We start from the raw sequence: 6,000 nt of genomic DNA, 5'->3' as shown, positions 1-6,000 counted from the left end.
GTCTGGGTCCAGGGTCTCATATCTATTCTTCAAGGGCACCCTGGGGGATGATGGGGGTCGAGAGAGAGTTCTTTTACCTCTCCCATTATACAACACATCCCCTCAAACTCTTGACACCCATGCCCCTGAGCCAACAACAAAAAATCAATAGCAGTTCTATTTTGTAATACAGCATGCCGAATACTATCTACATCTATTAACAACTCAGATAAAATTTGAGAGGTACTGTTAGCTTGCTTCCAACTCCAACAAATAAGTTTTTTCATGCGAGCATAATTTCTCCCCGCTGCTCCTCCTCGTGCAAAGAATGCAAGAGCTGCGAATGCTGCAGGCAACATAAAAGAAACTTCATCATTACAATCCTCAGCAAATTGAAGTCCTCTTTTGGTCCTTGCCTTGTTCATTTTCCAGGAGATAAGGTCACGCTTTGAGGGAACAAACATGGTTAGTTTTCCTAGATAACATGGGCCTCCAACTGGCCGCTGTGGAATACCATTCCAAGCATGGTCCCCACATATTAAAAAATTTCCTGGTAGGAGCAACTTGCCACATAGCACACTAACATGTTCATATCCCATCTTGACCTGTCCCCAGTATCCTGGGTGCCCTGTAATATTCTGATACCCCTTAAACCATCCTGGTTCTCCCTGTCACCTAAACCATATCTTCCAAGGATCCCCAAATTCCACTCCTCCATTCACAGGTTGCCACAATGGCCGGTAGCTGGGTGTACACTGAAAAGCTGTGACATTAATCATGGTGAAGGGAACTACTGATCCCAGCAGTTCCAGCTCCTGCAAGGGTATGGAGCTACTCACATTGAGTCTTTCAATTATGGTCTTTTGAATCCAGGCTCCTTTCATACTGGGCCAGTCAAGGTGATTACAAGAGGTAGCATTTCCTCTGAGACATTGGGTCCCCGTGCCTGGTATTCCCGCAGAGGCAATGTAGGGAAGCCTATAAGACAGGTACAAAAAGGGTCTCCCGGGGTGGCTTCTGATAAACAAAAGGACGATTGTCCCGTTTCGCGTGCCCAAGTTACCCACATGTTCTGCCTTGGGTTGATGTCCAGCGCACTACCTTCGCCTGAAGCCCATCGAACCATCCAGGCTAAGAGGAACCCGGTGTACCACCTTTCCAAGGCTTGACCCATCGAGAAGGTACCCTGTGTACTCCAGGATCTGTAAGCACACAAACATATCCTCGGCCAGTCATTTTTACTTCTACAGGACCTTTCCATTCTCCTGTTGCTAAATCTCGATACTGCACCAAAATCTTATCCACGCTTTCTTCCCTTCCTGTTTTGAGGGAACTACTGTGTATCCCAATGGGGGGCTCCCGACGTTCACCCGTCAGTCGCAAAAAACTTAAAACATACAAGGCTTTTGCTAGGCTATCGGGAGTGCTATCCAGCTCCTCCCCCCCTTTTTGTTTTTGCAGCATGGATTTCAGTGTGCCGTGTGCACGTTCAACAATTGCTTGACCAGTAGGAGAATGTGGAATACCAGTAATGTGTATAATGCCCCAGTTCTGACAAAAACGTTGAAAACATTGTAACACATACCCCGGACCATTATCTGGTTTTAGCTGTCGTGGTACCCCTAAGGCTGCGATACAGGCTTGCATATGCTTGATGACATGTTTGCTTGCTTCAGCTGTTTGAGCAGTTACCCATATGGCATGTGAAAAGGTGTCAATGCTAACATGAACAAATTTCAGTCTCCCAAATTCTGCTACATGTGTAACATCCATTTGCCACAGTTGTAGGGCCTGTAACCCCTGAGGGTTAACTCCGAGCCCAGTGCCTAGGCCATCTCTCTGTACCACTCGGTAAATGATGTCTCCTCTGGTTCCTCTGGTGCGGGTTGTTCCCCAACATATAAGTTCACTAGTTTTTCTTCTTTAATATTCCCTGAATGTCTCTTCAGGGGAAGCTGCATTTTCCTGTAATTCACGTGATTTTGTAGATCCATGTTTCGGCTTCTCACCTGGGACACAGACACAGGTTTTTCTTCTTACTTTTCGAGAGCTTTTCTCTCCAAACGTAGGCACTCTTCCTACCGAGTTAGGCCTTTTCTGTGCGCTTTTTCTTCGAGCTCATTCGCGGTTCTTCCCGCCAACGCCCATCAGAGGTTTTCTTCCTCTGGTACCTGGCGTCCTCATCTTTTTTACAGCAAACATCCTTCAGCGTTAATATAAGCTGGTACCTAATGTTTTTCCGTATTTTTGTCCTGTTACAGGGCGCCAAATGTAGCAGTGGTATTAATATAATAAATAAAGAGTCCTTGGGACTAGGCAGACACCAATATGGTGTGTAACAAATGCATGCTTTATTGAAAGAAACAAAGGCTTATATAGTAGTTTCAAATGGTGACACGTCACAACACGTGACCTTTTCAGCCAATCCTATACAATCATTTAACTGAACATGTGTAATAGAGTACTCTAAAAACTACAACTCCCAGGATGCTTTGCTAGCACCCATCCTGTAACCAAATACCCCACAGCTCAGGAAGTCTACCAATTTCCCTCATCCTGGCTCTGGGAAGGCAGCAAACCTCTCTGTGACATAGATCTGGTTGACATATAGGGCCCTCAGTACCCCTCAAAAGGGGTTACCTTTTGAGTAACATCAAAACCTATTACAAGTACCCTTCTTTTTTTTTCCTTATAGCTGTAGTTATAACCCATCTAGTAGACAAGGTGCAACCTGCAGGCAGATCTTCCTCTTGCCTGACATCTACTTGACTTTCTGAGTCTAGAGCCTCATATCTGTTCTTCAGGGGCACCCGGAGAGGTGATGAGGGTGGAGAGGGTGTTCTTTTACCTCTCTGAAAACGGACCTGTTTCCATTCCCCCCCATCCACTCAGTTTACTCCATCTGCCTGATAGAAGGAGGAGCAGGGCATCACTGTCTCCTGCTGGACTTCCTTGGGGGTCCAAAGGATGTGACTCCTCCAGTCTATTTCCCTTTCACTTTCCATAATGCTTCTCAGCTTCTCTACTTCTTCCTTGAGCTCTGCTACCATGCACAGCAAATCACTGACCCGCTCGCATCGCACACAGGTGCCTCTCACAATGTCCTCTGGCACTGCTGCCAGGGTCAAACAGTCTGCACAGCCAGAGACCTGAATGGCTGCATCCTTCTTGGAGGGTTCTGTCTGTGTTGACACACTCCTAGTGGTAACAGTAGCGATGGCTTTCATTTTTTTGGAAACCATTACCAGCTTTAGATTAAATGGGAGGGGAAAAAAAAAACACACCTGAGAGACCTAGGAGTTGGTTGTGCCTTGTCTGTTTGCCCTGCCCATGTGAACTGCTGTGCCATGCCCTCACTGACATTGCACACCCATGTTTGCCCACTCCTGTTCCGCACACTCCAGGTTGCTCATGCTCCCTGGTGATGTTTTTATAGCCCTCTCTAGCACCAGCTAACAAGCCTAGCCCACCCCTCTCTCACCTGAGTCGGTTCCCGAGGAGTGACCAAGCCCAGAGCCCACCTCTTCTACCTTGCCTGTACCTTATGAAGAGCTTGTAGCCATCCGTGGCAGCACTCCAGTCATGTGAGTCATCCCACCACCACATTTCCGTGATGATGACTACATCATAGATTTCCTGCTGCACGATGACTTCCAGCTCCTCCTGTTTGTTACCCGTACTGCATGCATTGTGTACATGCACTTCAACTGGGCTGCTGGTTTCACTCTTGACCCGGGCTTTCCACCCTTAGGCTCATCTCTGGAGAGCCCGGTTTCAATCCCTTTGCTCTTCAAACCTAGTTTAAAGCTCTCCTGATCAGCCCTGCCAACTTATGGGTATAGTCCTTTTGCCCTTGCTAGATAGCTGAAGGCCATGTGATTTGAGGAGACTAGGTACCGTGGAATTTGCCCCATGGTCAAAAAACCCAAAATTCTGCCGGTGGCACCAATTCTTTAGCCACCTATTGATGAGATGGGTTTTCCTACTTTTCTCCTCATTTATCCCTGCTGCTGCAGGAATAGAGGTTGTGAGAAACAGTCTCGAAATATTCTCCAATTTGTGAGAAACAGAGTCTCAAAGTATAATTAATTTTCAAATTGGAATTTATTATATGGTAGAAACAAACAGCGCTGGGTGTACAGACAGGAATTTCTCCTGAGTCTGCCACACCTGATGCAGGGTACGCATCGTTTTATTTCAAAACATCCCATACATATTAATTATATCACATGCATATATGTCACAGTTTTGGAGTTGCCGGAGAGGGAGCGAACCGGCGTCGGGGTTCTTGGTTAGCTTCTAGCTGGTGTGGGTGCAGCCAAGGGAAGGGTTCGCAGGTTAGGTTCAGGTTATGACGCAGCCCCAGGAAGAGAAACATGACACACATCTGAACACCTGCATAGCCAAGGGCTGATTCACTTTATTAACACAAAATGGTGCGTTTTATAGGGTAAGGTAGGGAAGTATTCTGGAAAGAGGGTGGAGATGGGGTGGAGCATGCAAATCTGCTAACAGTGGTTGGATGAGGGTACATGAATAAACATCAGGAGGTAGGGATAAGGGAGGAGATAACCAGGGGAAACATGATTGGTCAGTACCTCAGGGTACGCTGACCTATGAGGGATTGTCTCCATGCCTGATAGGCAAAAGTTCATGAGGGGAAAATGGGGAAATCAACCTACGAATAGGTTTTGTAAGTTTAACAGAGCTACCACTATAAAGTTCTTAACTGTCATTGTTGTCGCAGGTAGAGGTGTGAGCAGGGCTGATCTTCCAATCCTCAAATGAGACCTCTCCTTTCCCTTGATCCTTCCACGCCGCAAATGCTGTTTCATTTTCCTCCCGGTTTTCCTCACCCCCAACACATATACATTTACATCACTATTCTAGGTATTCACCTATGTTTATTTTCACAGCTTAGACTAATTGATTATCTCTACATTAAGTTATAAATTCATATGTCCTTCGAAATAAGGCACCATCATGCTATTTGACCTGATCTGGTTTGGACATAATTCTTGGTAGGAGGACTTTTTTACGTCTTTATAGGGGTGCAATTAAGTTTTACAATCCATTTGTTTTTCTTCCCTCCTGGGTTACATTCACCCATTTGACATGAATTATAACCTGTATTTATTACAAGGTGAACACCACCTGTGTTCCTGTCCCATTAACCTACCCAGCGCCTTGAAATCCTTTTTAATCACCCTTGTACTTCTTCCATTAATGTCATCACTGCCAGCCTGGATTACCAACAGTGGGTAATAATCCGAGGGCCGAATTAGCTCAAGGAGTCTACTACTAATATCCCTCCCCTGGGTCCTGGGAAGCAGCAGACCTCCGTGTGGGATGGGTCCAGTGGACATATAGTATTGACGGCAGGAGCATGGATTCATCACGACAACCAATATGATTAAACAATGAATCATTTATTAAGACACACAGTACACCTTGTATACATTTTTTGTACCCTCGTGGGTGCAGGATTAAAGTCTGGGGATTTGGATAGCTCAGTCTGTCCACGAGTCCATACCTTATGTTCATTGGACAAGATGCAGGGTGGATGTTTTGTACCTGGACACCAGCTCCCACCGTCGGTTCTCACAACATGGAATAATTGTTGATCATAAACTAATTCTGTTCTCATGAGAAGCCTGTTCAAGTTGACTGTAAACTAATTCCATTCCCATAGGAAGTTAGTCTAAGTCCACAGTTGTCAATTATAAACTAAGTTTTCTTCCCATGGGAAGCCTGAGGCTTCTTTCACAGCTGGTAATATGGGTTGTTCACCAGGTGTCCATTTTCCTGCAAATGCTCCACAATATAGGGCCCTTAGTTCCCCTCAGTAGGGAATCACCAACTACAACTACCCTTCTCTTTTTCTTTTTAGGTGTGGTTGTATTTCATTTGGAAGACAGGGTGGAACCAGGAGACCCTCCAGACAGATCTTCCTCCTGACTGTCCCCTACCTGATTCTCTGGGTCCAGGGCCTCAAACCTGTTCTTTAAGGGCACCCGGGGA

Source organism: Myiozetetes cayanensis, unplaced genomic scaffold (genome assembly GCF_022539395.1).
Source record: "Myiozetetes cayanensis isolate MyiCay16 unplaced genomic scaffold, myiCay2020 scf1, whole genome shotgun sequence".
Taxonomy (NCBI): Eukaryota; Metazoa; Chordata; class Aves; order Passeriformes; family Tyrannidae; genus Myiozetetes; species Myiozetetes cayanensis.
Note: the sequence above shows the minus strand (reverse complement) of the source record.